Here is a 16,411-nt window from a genome sequence, read left to right as displayed (position 1 = left end):
TAACCTACTGTACAGAATATTTTCATGGCCAAAACAAGAGTGGAAATGGATTAAATGTATGCATAATGTCTTGCATACCAAAATCCATATTTCTGAGAATCTTCACCAGTTAATGTGGAGATCCACTATTCTGTCTGCCGTAACGGTAATTACTATAAACGATAATGGCGTCTCAATCCGCCAAAACTATAATGAGAGCCTTAGAGTAGAGTCGTCAGAATTTGAAAATGTGCACCTGGGATGTGATTAGGCCTCACAGCCCCAAGCCTTGTACCAGGATGCAAAGTTCTCTACAGCACCACACCAGAAGGAAATGAAGCTGATCCAAACTCCCCAAGTTAATTTGGGGAAGTAGTCATATCACCTAAGGTGTGAAGGCAACCCCTTCATCAGCCATTGGCCTGGGAACACTCATATTCGGTTAACACACACAAGTTGCAAAAGAGGTTTGAAGCACTTTGTCCGAAACCAATGTATGTTAGGCTCAGACACGGAGGTCTTCTAAATATTGAAGAGTCACTGGAAAAGAAATATATATATTTTTTTTAAGTTAGCCATCATTTCATAGCATTAAGAATCATTAATGAAAATAAAAGTGTAAATATACAATTAAATCTTTGAGAGAAAGCCGTCTAGTTAAACACTATAGGATACTTGAGTACACATTATAAAATATTTAACATGTGCTCATTTGTTGTATCAAAAATAGAACATGCTGTTTGCACTCAATGTAGTTCTATTCTTCAGAATTAGTATGTCAATTAGTTCCATACATTTTATTTTGAAGTAGTATGTTATTTGAAGAGTGAGCCAAGTGTCCTAATTTCCCTGGGTATACTATTCCAGAGTCTAGGGCCAAACACTGCAAATCTTCTATCCCCTCGTGATACAAATGTAGCTGTAGGAATAGCCAGCAGAGCTTGGTCCCTTGATCGTAGGCATCTAGATAGCCGATATAGCTTAAGCTTGTCCTTCAGGTTGTCGGGTGCTAGATTGTTCAAACATTTGAATACTAGACATGCTACTTGAACTTAATGCGATCCTCAACCGCTAACCAGTGGAGTAATCGACGTGATAATGTTTAGTCTGCAGATCAGCCTATGCTGCATTCTGGGCTTTTTGAAGTCTGTAAAGTAGTTTTTTCTGGAATACCCATCAGTTGGCTGTTACAATAATCCAGGTGGGCATTCGTAAGTGCTCCCACCACCAACTCTTGGCCCTCTTTTGGAATACATGGAAGAGTCTGCCGAAGAAGTCTGAGTAAAAATATGCTTTCACCTTCGCTCCAACCTGGCTTTCACAGCCCAGGTTACTCTGCCAGATGCAGCCAGGGTTTTTTACTTCAGCAGAGAGTTTGGGTTCAACGCACAACTGATCGGGAAATGACTGATTTTTCATGGTGGTACAAAGATGTTCAGGACCAAACAGAAAAAAATTCAGTTTTTTGCAGCGTTTAATTGCAGTGGATTGGAAGCCATCCACTCACTAATCTCTTGGAGGCATTCATTGATCCTAGTAAAAGTTTCTTCGACTTTATCAATTGTAATGAAAATCTTGAGTGTCATCTGCATACGATTGGAAGCTCATTCCGTGACGACTCAAGATTTCCATTAACAGTCGGAGATACAAATTAAAGAGAATCAGTGATAACTACGACCCCTGTGGGACGCCACATCCCATAATACTGGGATCTGAAGTAAAGGCTCCCAGTCTAACGCAGTGATGGCGATTCTCTAAGAAAGATCTGAACCACTCAATGGTGTGCTCCGAGTCTCTGCAAACCGACCTGAGACAGTCTAGGAGAATAACATGATTAACTGTATCAAAGGCGGCTGACAGGTCAAGCATCACCAGCAGTGAAAGCTTGCCCTGATCAGCCACCCTCAACAGCTCATCATAAACCACCAGCAGAGCAGTCCCTGTACCAAATTTGGGGCGAAATCCGGACTGCAAGGAATCTACAAATGAAAGGGGCTCCTGTCAAATAAGTGGGGAAAAATGGTGTGCCACAAACACCCTTGTCCCCCCTCATTCATTACACCCATGGTTATCAGAACGTGAAGGCCTGTTCACTCTGCAATTTCTTTAGGTAACCCTTCCACCTCACATGGGCCAGACGCTCCGCCATTTCCATTCCAAAGGTGCACAGTAAAAGCTTGCATCCAAGTCCCATTCCCCATTAACACGAGGCCTCAATCTTCCAATAGAACCTGCTACCTAAACCATTCCCATGACCTGGACCTAGGTGTTACAAACTCATCCGGGTCCATTTTTAAACCGACTGGGAAGCTATTAAGAGTGCGTCTGCAGCTAGGTATACCCCCTGTGGAGGCTGTTGAGGAAGCAGATGCCTCAGGCCAATGCCAGTCATGGGGCTTGGTGGGGCCGAGCTCCATGGCAGAGGAAGGGGGTATGGTCCACCTCATGGTCAGGACAACCCTGGTGGGTTGAATAGCTCGACCTGCGAGCGCTCTGGAATGGATGTGTGACTGGCAGGCTCATATGGATGCCCACGAAGGCACAGCGGTTGTGTTTGACTTTGCATGCTCACTTACAGATTCTTTCCACTTCTGCACAGATTGTGGCAAGCATTGCAGGAGGGAGTCTTCGTCAGTTCACATTCACCCAGTCCCGTCCCTTCTATGCGGCACAGTCACATGAAAGTCAATCATTGCAGCGATGCTTTAAGATCGAATGCTCATCACAAGGTCTTCGAGCATAGTCACTGGGGCACCAGGTTCCTGCGCTCAGCCCGTCCCACGGACACATTCATAGGGTAATCATGCTCATGATCACTCTTGCTGCCTACACAGGTGTCAAAACCTCTCGATGATCGCAGGTCACAATCCAGGCACTCCTACCTTAGGGAATGTACACACTGGACACACAAAGTAAGGAGGGCATGTATGCACCGATAGGACACACAAAGTAAGGAGGGCATGTACACACTGCTTGGACACAAAGTAAGGAGGGCATGTACACACTGCTTGGACACAAAGTAAGGAGGGAATGCACACACTGCTTGGACACAAAGTAAGGAGGTTATGCACACACTGCTTGGACACACAAAGTTAGGAGGGCATGTACACACAAAGTAAGGAGGAATGTATACCCTGCATGAACACAAAGTAAGGAGGGCATGTACACACTGCTTGGACACAAAGTAAGGAGGTTATGCACACACTGCTTGGACACACAAAGTTAGGAGGGCATGTACACACAAAGTAAGGAGGAATGTATACCCTGCATGAACACAAAGTAAGGAGGGCATGTACACACTGCTTGGACACAAAGTAAGGAGGGCATGTACACACTGCTTGGACACAAAGTAAGGAGGTAATGCACACACTGCTTGGACACACAAAGTTAGGAGGGCATGTACACACAAAGTAAGGAGGAATGTATACCCTGCATGAACACAAAGTAAGGAGGGCATGTATGCACTGCTTGGACACATGAAGTAAGGACAAAGATACTCCGCTGATAGAGCGTCTTCACCCCACAGGGCTGCATAAATCCAGGGATGAGCACAGGATAAGGTGCCTATAGCTTCTCCAGTACTCGGAGAGACTGCTCCTTATGGGCTCTGGGAATAAGGAAGAAGGAATCCAAAAGGACGACACCTTTCTGAGGAAATGCCAGAGGAATCCTGGCATGTATCCATCAGAATGCGGTGTTCCTACAGATGTGGAATACTCAAATGCTAAAGGAGACGGTTTATGTGGATGCGATACGCCAAAAGTCCCAATGCTGAACTCCATGCAGAGTGTCCTTTCCAGAGAACGTCAGGCTCCTTAAATGAATCTCCAAGAGCCCTCCAGGGAAGAGAGGCTACGATACATTGGCGATATTGGTGCACAGACATTCAGCGATTTCCAAATTGTCCAACTTTGAGAGTGGGTTTATGAGGTTTACTTTGCCAACCCACGGATTAGGAAATGCTATGCCCTTTATTCTGCAATTTAAGAGAAGGAGGATCGTTCAGACAGTGATGCAAATGAACAGCAATCGCAATCCAACAGCAAGGGACGCAATGGACTGCAGTGTTTACAGGTGAAGCATCAGTAGCTGCTCAGCAATATACAAGACTGGAAGACCACATTCAAGTCAGAAAAACATCCCACTGCAAATAGTTTTCTTAGGAGAATTGACGTTTGGCGTCAAGCCAGAATGTATGGTGAAGAAGACTTTTGCGGACTGTAGTTTTCATATCTTACAGTCGGGGTCTGCAACCTTTAGCTCTCCAGATGCTTTGGACTACAAGTTCCATCATTCCTAGACACCATAGTCGATGGAGAGATGTCGTAGGCAAAAACCTTTGCCGTGCCAAAAGGTTGCAGACCCTTGTCTTAGAGGGTGAACATTCATTTTTCAAAACAAAAAAACAAACAAACAAACAGCTGTTGCCAAGGCCTTATGAAGGAGTTATTCAAAAGACCCAGAGGAAAACCTGGACCTCAGAATCGAACATCAACTTTGAGTTTAGACTCCATCCTGCACCTCCGCCAGCATCACCAATACAATAGCAATCTTGACTGTTCTAAGCTTCTGGCCTTCCGCTCAGCTCGAGGTCATTGGAGTGCAAGTGGGACAGAACGGAATCACATACTTACAGCACACAAACGTACCTGCCAGTTAACTGCTCGCAAATACAACACATGAACTTTCCTTTGGATTCTGGAGTGATCGTGGCCCTGGAATCCACAACTGAGGGAGAATCTGTTTCAGCTTTAAAACTTTACTCAAAAAAACTGCCATTAGTTTGGCTCTCCTGAGACGAGAGGGTTAGGCTTTGGGTCAATATTTTTCCTACTTCCGAAAGTTTAAAAAAACATTCCAAAAAGAAAATGTTGGGATTTTTTTTTTAAACACTAAAAATCAACACAAAAAAGTGGATACGTGTCATCCATTTCAAAATGGCGACACTCCATAGATCTGGATGTTCCAGCCAAGGGAATACATGACCATGTGTGACAGATGCTCACTGCACACCGATTGGCAGAATTCTCTAGCTCATCCCCTTAAAGTAACATTTTTATACAGAGTTCTGCCATTTATGCTCAGCAAAGCACAGAGGACCTTTACGAAGAGGTCACCCCAATAATAGAGATCGAAAATACCAAGTTTTTGCTACCTGGAAACATGGCCAATTCACACGGATCGCAACACAACACCGGAGGTACAGTCACGAGGTACTCAATACATAATCAAAACTCTTCCCTCATCTCATCTCAGGAGATGGACTAAACAAGGGACTTGTCTACAGAAAAGAAAGAGGGCTGGGTGGTTGGCGATTGTCCACTTATCCAGGACCTTTGAATTCTGGAACAGGTTGCAAAATTAGTGAGTCAGGAAGTTCCACTTCAAATGGGAGCATCATCACAAACGTATGGCTGCTACAGGGCTCTTCATTCTGTCAGCAAATTTTACCTTGAGTCATCTTATGCAGATTCCAATCTATTAGAGACATGTGAGAAATGTCAGTGGTGGCTCTAGTGGGGATTTTTAGAGATAGGCTTAGGTCCCAGAGAGTCTCCAAGAGGAGAAAGTTGCAGGCCACCCGTATTGCTCTGCAGACTTTCATGGAACGCCAAATCTACATACATTTCTGGGGTGGAATCCAAGTCCTTGATCATTAGATCTGCCTCGATTAAAAATCAAATCTCATGGCAATGTATATGCAGGATTAAACAACCAGCAGGTGAGCTACCCAAGTCTTTCCAACCTTACTGGAGTTCTGCCTGCCACAGGAATCAGTCTCTCAGGTCTGCAAGGCCCACAATGGACTTGTGTTCTCACAAAATTGGGCCGGGTTCTTTTCTGTGCAAGATATCTGAATCCGAGCATGGGCATGGACTTTTGCTTGGCCCGGCAAGCTTGTGTATGCTTTGTTCCCTTTCCCCTCATTCCAACAGCATTGGTGAAATTCAGGAGGGATTAATGGTACCTCATGCCAGTAGACAAGGAGGTCATCTTGATTTCGTTCCTTTTCTTCTGAGATTCCCCATTGTTTTTGTCAGAAGTTGCCAGAGTTAAAACTGGTGGTTCAGATGTTGAGAGGCATGGTCTCCAGAAACTACGTCTATCGGAAGGGACAGCAAAACCCTATCAGCTTTCCAGCAAAGCTTACATTAGGACAGCACACACCCACATGACAACAATGCCCTTCACACAGTAATGCAGACCACCACCATTCCACTAATCATTTCTACCTACTGCCAGATGAACTGGCCTACTGCAATATAACTGGAAGAACAAAACAACAGTGAGTGTTACAATGTCCAATCAATGCTGCCATGAACACGTGAACAGAAGGACTGAATAATCCATGAAGCGAAGCTGAACTGCAGATGTCAAGTGCAGCTAGGATCCCGACAACAACCAGGCAGACCAGAGGAGTCCATGTCGATCACAGGGATTCAGAGAAAAGGCAAGAGAAGGAATGTGGAAGAGCGGTATCAACCACTGTGGCAGAGCTGAGCCCCAAGAGGGGATTCCCGACGAGTGGATCCATATAGGGGAGCAGGCGGGGAGAGAAGGGAACAGCAATGCCAAAAACTGCTACAGGAGCTAGGTTTTGTGGACGTATGCCAGAAGCACGAGGGAGAAGCTGAACCAAGACGTTGAGATAAAAGGACAAGTGCACAGCCTCAAACACTGATGAAAAACAAAGGAGATTATGGCTGGAAGGATTGAAATTAATCCTAACCTCCGTTATTGCTCTTGGAAACCATCCAACCCATCGTTCTGCAGCCTGCCAAGTCATAATAAAAGGATAAAACTCATCTGCAAATCAGGCTTTGACCTCCCTCTTCCGTTTTGCTTAGTCACTCCGAGTGGGACATAGGTCCTGTGCCTGCTGGGCCTAGAGACCGAAGCTACACCTCATGGATGAGCCGAAACATGTCTGGGGGTGTTTGTTGTCTCATGCAGAACGGATGTGACCAAGCAGTTCAGGCTTTATTGTCCCTCCTGGGGTGGGACCAAGGGATTACATATCGTCTTTTCCAAGTTTGGAATGACTTGACAGGTGAAGAACAATGGCCTGGAGTGTTGCCCAGACTAATGTCAGAGGTCAAGATGAATTCTAAACCTTTCAGCCATCACCACTTTTGTTTTGCTCAAACACTGATGAAGCAAAGTTCCAACAAAGTGGATGCAGCGAAATGCTTCACACTGAAGCTGTGTTTCCTAGAATGACTTAAGGAAGGGACATTATTAAAGAGAAATGTTACACATGGAACAATTTAGGGTTCCAAAAACATATTTGCTTTATCCATGGTCTACGTCCCACTTTGTTCACACACTCAAACTGGCACACCACATTTTCATCTTTGTGCTATTGTACAGGCACCCTTCCGGGGAATATCTGTCATCTATAAATGTTTTATGACAAGTAATTTCTGATCAAAATTGACATCCTTGTTAGTCAAATACATACAAATATTTAGCAAGTTATGTCCATGCATTCTGGAACTACACATTCAGAAAGTAAAACTAACAGACAACAGCACAAGACCAGTATAATGAGTCGCAGAAAAACAAGGTGGTGAAGAACTTTGGCATTCAAGTGTTCAGGTTCGAAACATCAACAGACTACCTTTTTAATTAAACACCTATATTCAAGTAATGAATTTGTCAAGTCTGTCATACCCGGTACTTCCCATCCTTTCAAATGGTGTTTGAATACTTTGTTTGGAGGATCCCAGGATTATGAAAAATATCTAAAAAAAAGAAATTTAAAAAAAATCAAAGAAATATATCCCAAAACCTGTTTGGGACTAGCTATATAAGCATTCAGACTGCCATGGGGTCGTTTGGCAGTCTTGGTTCCTAGTTTTAGGTTTTTATGGTGTTATCTTGTGTAGTCCTCCTATGAAAGTTTGCATTCTAGCCTTGTGGACATCTATTGTTCATGGGAGCTTTACATGGTGCTCCCATGAGCCTTTGCAAGACATCCTGGTCCAGGAGGTTTACCTTCAATTGGTTCAGAATGGTGTCTTGATTAAGTAGTAGAGCTGCCAGCCTTAGCTAACGACTTAAAATCGGGTGAAGGTTCTCCATTTGCTACATGTAATAAATGCAGTCTTGGTTCATGTGCAAAAGGTGGATACCCTCAAGTAATGTGATAATGTGTCCATCTCTTCCCGGGGAAGGTTTCAAGCCTTCAGAGACCACCTTGAGCCATTGTGTTAGGGTGGATTATGATGAACTCCCACGACCAGGCACATATGCGCCTCCTTTGGTTCAAGGTAGTTGGACTAGTCGCTTTTGCAACTTCGGCTGAAGCACTAAGGGGTCCTTTGGTGGGCATCTTCAGGGCAGCTACCTTGTTCAGGTGGGCCTCAGGTAAAGGTGGGCTCTTCAGAACACACCCGCCTGATCTTTTCCTCAACATACTACTAGTAAGCACTGATGTAGCCGTTATTGTTTTGCCCGATATGTTCCTTTTTATGCTGCAATGTCACACCAGGTAACATGTAGTTTGTCCTCATTTTAGTGTGAAATATGACCGAGGCAGTGATTTAGGGGGTAATACCTAGATTATAGATGGTAAACTTAATGAGTTTCCTCCCTCATTACAGGGCTCCTATCCCTCGTACCCAGCTCCCTGAAGTATGCAACATGAACAACCTTGCATATTAATGATTTGAGCTCCAGTGACCAGGACTTTTTACAGACCACGGTAAGAGGCGGGCCAAGGGAGTTAAGAGTCCTGGTAAATGTTTGGCCTTAGTCTAGAGCATTTTTGGGAGTACTGTGACAAGAAGGGAAACATTGCAATGGTGATTACCATCCGTAACCTATACATCTCATTTTACTTTCCACCAACAAGTGTATATACTTTCCAATGATGCTATAGAGATATATACCCAAGGAAAATGCACCTATAACTGCATACTCTGATGATGGCCCATGTGGTAGGCTGGAGGAGCCCAAGGTTACTGTGGGAGCCAGGTGTCACCTCCTGCTCTGAGGGTTAGGGAGGTAATAGATTGAGGTTCCCCAAGTTTCTCCAATCCATCATCAGATTTAATAAGGCAAACCAGTCAATGAAACACAGGGAAGTCAGAGACAGGGTAAGACCCTGCAATGGTGGGGACCCCGGAAAGAGTGAGATTTGGGGTACAAGGGGGGCCCAGAGGCTCAGAGTAAGACCATCTAATAGGGGCCGAGTCCTGGGAAAGGAGACATCCAACTACCGCCTGGAACACCACCCTAATAGCTCACACAACCATAGGAAGTCAGAACCCATCAAATCACTTCAGTGAAGATAATCTGTCTCACAGACACACTACTCCAAATGATTGACATGTCCACACATACAATGTGTGGACAGTCATTGTGTGGCAGTGAACAGGTTTTACCTTTACTTGCAGGTCCCGTGGCCCACAGAACAGAAATGCACATCAGATTCTGGGCAGGAAATGTGGACTCACCTGAAGCTGCATCAGAGTCGGATTGGCAGCTGATTGCAACAGCAACCACACATAGGGTTACCCAGTGGTGAGCATGGGGTCTTGTGCGCTGGGAAGGACTTGACAAGTGGTGGCCACAAAGCACACCATGCAGGCCAGATAACCCGATGTTGGGTGATCAGGGAATCTAGCAGGAATCTGCATCCAAAAGGAACTCGTTGACAGGACATGCTGCAGGGGGGGGGGGGGTCTTCGAGCGCCTCTGGATCCTGCTGCACTCTCCTTGCTGTGGGTTTCCAGACACGCAAGCACTTTAAACATGTGGTCCCCGAATACAGAGGGTTATCAGCTAAAGTGGAAATTTGCAATTCGTAGATAGTGATTTATGTAGGTTTCCACCTAAAAATGTCTGTATACTTGCACCATATCTTGTCAAAGCGCCTTCTCTGGCATGTCGATCTGCCATCTTACGTATGCGTTTTAACCTCTGATCAACAAAAGATGTACAAGTTAAGTGGAAATTGCTCACGACTCAACATGTTCATTGACGATTTTGCTCTAAATTGGAAGTGAAAGAAACCTTAGAACATCTGGTTACAGAGTGTGCGGTGTTGCGGAATGCAAGAAAAACTCCATTTGCACGACATGTAAATGTTTAGGCTCATTGTGCCCCTCTTATTTGCCAATTCAAATAGCAGCGACCAATTTTCTGCAAAGTTTGAAATTGGAAGGAATAGTGGTGTAAGATTAAATAGTGAATAAAATGAGGACCTGTACAATCTAATATGTGCTCAGCTTTGTAACAACTGCAGATGAATTTATCTTATTTTATTGGTTATGTTGGAAATAAGAGGCAACAAATTGATGAATTTTATATTGGAAGATGTATGAGTTAATATTAGATTTGTATATGGGTGTAGTGTTTTAAGTGTAATTTTGAAAGGTTGATTTAATTCAGCTAATACAATAAAGAAAGTGGATATTTACACTGGTCGCTGTGTCCTATGCTTTTTAATCTCTCCATAGGTATGCATTTGCACATATAAACCTCAAAACGAGCTGCATAGCAACAAAGCAGTTAATGTCCATCAATGTTCAAAGAAAAAAAAAAATTGTGGATAGGGTGGGTGGATTTGATCACCTTACAAAGCACAACAACCTTTCATTGGCTCAACGGATACTTGTACTCTTTACATGTTGGGCGCAACGCGATTTTGGGATGACATCCTTCCCCCAATGTAGGCGAGGTTTAAATACATCTCTTGATGGAAAAGTAGTCTTAGTCGCTTCGTTGCCAAGCTTATAAAAATTACATTCCATTAAAGACATCTTTTAGAAGAAACATGAGATCTTACACCAGTTTCTTGCTTCTGCCTTCCATCTTCGCGCCTTGCAACACTTGTGTATTGGCACACTATGAATAAAATATATCCTATCATTAAACGTCATTGCGACAAAATAGCTAAGATCATACTACTACTATGTCTGGTTCAATCTGGGAGACTCAGATGGCAGGTTTTGAACTGTTGCCTACTGGAGCATAGGAGCCATGCATTTTTTTTTTTATTGTTCAGAATCCCTTTGCTGTTGTCCATTTGGTGGGGTCCTCTATTGGAATGGACCTCAAGTGTATTAAATGTAAATTTCACCTGGCCCATTTGCGGGCAATCCATTTTACACTCAGTCTGAAATTGAATGTTACAGCTTGTGATCTTCCCTTTCTCTATATACATTGCCTGTAGGTCCCTCTGGACTCTTGGTCCAGATCCCATGCAAAACTTTGCCAAACTTACCATTACGTTTGACGTGGCTTACCTGTTTCAGGGTATTTCTGTACCATCAGGTTTGTATGTGACCTGCGTGACAGATGCTCCATCTCTCTCCTACCACTCTTGCCTTTCAGAATTGTGCCATTGTGGGATGCTTGGAGCAGGAGGGGCAGGGGTGATCCAGGGACCCAGTGTGCTGTCAAATGTGGGTGCAAACTGTGGCTGACTTGTGCATACCAGCCATGGGCTCAAATCAGTGGTAACCTCCTTATTTAGTACGTGAAGCAGGGTGAAATGGCAGTGAGCCAAGTCTCTCCCGGTCTCGGATCAGTTCATGCCCGCCTAGGAAATTTGGCTAGATTCTTCAGTTTCTTGCTTCTGCCTTCCAATTGTCACTATATATAAACCTAAGTGATGGGTAGACCAATCAGGGTCCAGCAGTAAGAGTTGTGAATTTCCAGTCCATCTGAACCTCTCCAGGGACAGCCTATCCAGAGATTGCCATTGGTGGGCAGACATGGCTACTCAAGACCCACAGAGGGACGGTCCTGTAACCTGGCCCTCATCTCCATCATGACCCCATATGACAATTTGGCTAGTTGTATAGACAAATAGGTGGAGAGGTTGGCTGTAATGGCAGATCTCCACCCACCTTTAAAGGGTTTCTTGTTAGTGCTGCTGTTCTTCATCCCTTCGGCACGTTCGTCTGAACCCTTCATGGAAGACTTGGTAGCCACTCTTTGGAAGCAAGCACACCGGGCGGTGGGTTCGATGCACCAAGTTTACTTGGGGTCTTCAGTAAATTGATAATGAAATTGTGGGATGAATGCTTTGTGCCATTAACTTTATGTAGGTTGCAAATACTCATTTTATTTTTAAAAAAAAGCCTGCCTTCTTGTTGGCTCATTGACATTTTAAGTTCACCTGCCTATGCAGATTTCTACAGACTTACCTATACGTTGACACAAATTGTGCACATTAAGTGGCACTTATCCAGAATAGCCCAATATTTCTCTGCCTCACATCAATATCCCTATGGTGTAGCCTAGTGCTCTGCACTGGGAGCGACTCCAGTCTATAATTTCGGTGTTTGACTTGCACTCATTTATTACAGTGCCATTCACAATAATTTAGCTGCTCTGTAGTCTTTCAAAATAACTATTTTTTGTTGGCGCATCTTACACGTTCTTGACAATCCACTGTGCCCTGATCTAGGACTCCTGAATGCAAGCACAGTGTTTAAACCATCAACCTGGATACCACTGTGAGGCTCAGAAATGACCAATGGACACAAAATTGTACGTTTTTGGTTAAAGACTTTTATGAACAAAAAATGTTGGAAAAATGCCTCTGACCCTAGTGTAAGAGGAATTTGCCTGCCTGAAAAAACAAAAAACGAAGTAAGTAGGAATCAAAAAGCCGTTCTTGTGGCAAAACATTCTACCCTGACCCTCTCAATACAAACTAAATAAGAAGGTGAGAAGGTAAATGTCTTACACCTGATATTTGTAAAAAGTGTTCATACATGAAAATAATAGCTCTAACATAATGGTTACAGAACCTTAGTTCCAGAGGGTAGCTCCTGCCCCCTGGATTCTTACATCGAATTGCAGTGTCTTAAACTAATAGTTCTGTGTCTTTTCTTGGCCCGCAACAATCCTGTTACGTGAAAGGCTATTCAGCCTTCTGGTTTCCTTCTTTATTCGATCAACACGGTCCTTTCTTGGGACTTTTCTGTAGGTTTTCAATTTGGTTTCCATTTTTAAACAAACATTTTCATGGAGCTTGAGGCTGGTGTTGCTCAGCATCATTTTCTTCATCCTTCTCGTCTCAGTACTTCGGTGGGTGTGGGAATTGGAGTCCCCTGATCTCAACTATGCTCAGTATTTAGAGAACCTCTGTCAATGATTTCACATAAAGGACCAGTTATTTACTAAGGAGAATTGTGAACTGAAAAAGGTTTTCTTGGAGCTTTTATGTTTGACACTGGATGAGAGTTTGGCCAAAAGAGTGTTGGATAAAGGTATCTCCATTTCCCCCAAGAAAGGGAACAGAAGCACGGCAATAAACCATTAGGGTATTAAGTATAAGGGGGTCTCTCGGATGGGCAAATGGGGGACACTGTGACTCACCCGATGGAGTCAGGATATCTCCCCAGAGGCTGTCTCCCCCCGCCCCCATGTGATCCTCCCTCTATGGGACGTCGTATCCCACTAATCCAAGCCCTGCAACATCACTGTGCATTGCTGGCAGCAGAAACAACATAATGGCTGCCGGAAAGCGTGCTGCTAGAAGGAAATCACCAGAAAGTACGCATTGACAACCTGAAAAATAGGCCACCATCTACTTTTGCCTAGGTCAGTGGTAACACAGGAGACCACTGCCAATGCCCATCATTTGGCTGCTCACAGAGCAAAATCACTGCCAAAGAAACTGAGCTGTTTTTAAAAATCTGTTTTTATATGGTGTCAAATCTGCAAAAATCATGGCTCACAAACCACCCAAAAAGATCCAACCTCCTTGTTGGGTGGTCAACATCATTCTCCTTCTGGAATCTACGTAAATATAAGGTCCACAGAAGTATCTATATCTGAACAAAGTTTACTTTTGAGGATTGCTTGCTGGAAGAAATCTGTCAAAAATGGGTGTAATACCGTTACTCACCTCTACCAGAAGCTGGCGTTTTAAAACCATTTTGGGTAAAGTTGAACATTGACCTCAAACTATGCCAATGAAAGACTTGCTAAGAGGTGGATACAATTTAAAACTATATTCTGAAAAGGCTTGAAGCAAGAAACTGTTTAATGTGTGTGTCAAAAATGTGAGTTATATTTTAAGATAACCCAATGTCTAAAAAATGGTCTTAAGAGTTAAATGTTTCCCACACTGTGTTCAAATGAATTCCATACCTTCTACCTGGACAAAGGGGACCTCCCCCCCCCCCTGCCCTTGGTTAAGAGATTGACAGGTTGGTGTCAAGAGGAACTGGGAGTGGCACCCTGGCCTGTTGCTCTAAGTGCAGACAAAGGAATCCTTGGGCTGAATAGAAAATGCTAATTCGGTTGTGACTGAAAACAAACTGCTGCCAAGAAGGAGACATGTGACCTCTGAGTCAGCCCAGACCTTGGGGGCGGAGACAAACCATTGTGTGGATTCAGGAAGCACAGCACATGTATGTTTTAGAAAAATGCTTATAACAAATTGCACTGAACTGACCAAAATGTGAAACTTTGAGATTGTTAAAATGAAAAATTCACTCACAGTTTAAGACTAAGCTGGACTCCGTGTGATGTTCTGTGACCAAACCCCGGAATTATTCATATTGTAGCCACTGTGTTTATGCTATGAACATTAAAATATACAGAAATGTGTCCAGATGGGGTGCGCATGCAGGTCTAAAAATTGGTGCAGAAATAATATTGAGAAACCCACCAAAAGTGCGAAAAAGTTACCATTTCTGAACCCAAGCTCTTAGGAAGATGAGAGTTGAACAGAAATGTACCTTAAGTAATCTGTCCTGTAATCTGTGTAGTATTAACAAGTTGTGTATATTGTAAACATGTGATTTATGAAAAATAAGATATGCTGTACAGAGACATAGGGGAGTGTTTTCCCCCAATCCATAAAGATGACACGCTGATCCTTTCTCCAATCAGGGGACAGGAAATCCTCTAACCTATCAGATCCTTAGAGGGTTGGGTATAGAGAATCAGCCTCCCCACCCACTTTGGAAATACATAAATAGGGACTGCTGAGAACAGATAACACACACACTTTTCCACTACTCAAGTGATTTCTTGGTGTAGCACCATGCAAGAAGATCTAGACAGAGCTCCAGACAGATCCAGAACCCAACTCTAGAACTTTGAAGCAGACAGGCCTAACCCAAAAGCTGAACCTTTCTAAGCAGGCCTGCAGAACCTAGCAACCTGCTTCTAACCCCTAAACTTCCAAGGGGCATCTCAAAATCCAACAGCCTGGCTGCGCTGTTTTGCTATTCTAGCCAAGAACCCTGTGCTAGAACCAAGATCCAGACCAGCAGAGCTTTAACCCAGAACCCATCAGATCCAGTCCAAGAGGCCACGCAGACCACAGTGCAGTGCTGAGAGCAGAACTGAGACCTGTTCGGTGGCGAGAGAGAATCCCAGCCAAACCTTTGACCAGATCTTTGACGGGGCCCACTCCATTCCAAAGCCATAGGAGTGAGTATCCAGTCTAGAACTGTACATAACAAATCTCTTAGTTTAAAGTAATACTATCCCGCAGGGACAAGGGCGCGGGTGTTGGCGTCCCGCGGAGGAGTAGTTTTGGCCCAGGAGGGCTTCCATACATGCGTGCAAGCCACGCCCCCTCCACTACTTTCCCCAGGACTCTCGGCCCGCCAGGGTGAAGCCCGCGGGGACAAGGGCGTGGGTGTTGGCGTCCCGCGGAGGGCGTTTGCGGACCCGTGGAGGTGCATCTTCTGGACTTTGTCCCTTTGACCCTGAGGCGGTACACGGACACAGTGTTTTGGCGGTGAAGAGGGAGGCTCGGCCTGGATACACCTGGGAGAAGAGGGTGAAGTAAGTGCAGGCGAGGGACTGTACGAGCAGCTGTTTGCCTGTGTGTCTTGGACAAGAGGGCAGAAACACTGGGGTGGACCTACTAAACTCGCAATGTCACTCCTCAAGTCCCTAAGAACTTTGAAAGCTCAGGGACCACCAAGGAAACCCCTCCCTCCATTACCAGCTCTCTCACCCTTCCCCCTCCCCTCATTTTATTCAGAGGTTCTTCTCACCCGCCAAACGTGTGGTCCCAAACCCAAGTGAAAGGTCCTGGCTGTGAAGAGGTTTTGCTCCCAGGGTCAAAAGGGAGCGCCAGCCAAAGCTCCAATCACGGATGTGCAAAACTCTGTCCTAATTCATGGGGGTGAGCCCCTCCCATGTTCCCCCGAACCCCCACTAGTGATGAAAGATGGGGGTTGTCGGCTGCCTCAGGGGGACAGTATAGCCGCCGGACAAGGGACCAGGGAAGGTCCATTACCTACTAACCATGGCAGTATGTCTGATCCTTGCGTAGGAGGGGACTGTACCTCTAAGCCTCAGGAGGACCAGGCTATCATAGGCCCCAACGGAGGAAGACATCCAGGCCCGATGTCCCGTCCATCTACTGCAGATGTGCTCTCTCCCCTTGACCCCACCTTGAGCCTCAGTCCCCCCAAGGTGTTATCCGTCTCCGGTAATC

At 44.7% G+C, this 16,411-nt stretch overlaps 1 protein-coding gene across 4 annotated transcripts in view; it reads right to left on the bottom strand.

The window, feature by feature from the left end:
• SVOPL (SVOP like) overlaps window positions 1-16,411 on the bottom strand; it is a 366,808-nt gene that overhangs the window by 291,275 nt on the left and 59,122 nt on the right. The gene's annotated exons all lie outside the window — the stretch shown is intronic.

Source organism: Ambystoma mexicanum, chromosome 12, assembly GCF_040938575.1.
Source record: "Ambystoma mexicanum isolate Mex_15411 chromosome 12, UKY_AmexF1_1, whole genome shotgun sequence".
In the NCBI taxonomy this organism is placed as follows: Eukaryota; Metazoa; Chordata; class Amphibia; order Caudata; family Ambystomatidae; genus Ambystoma; species Ambystoma mexicanum.
Note: the sequence above shows the minus strand (reverse complement) of the source record. Positions and strands in the feature narration are given on the sequence as shown.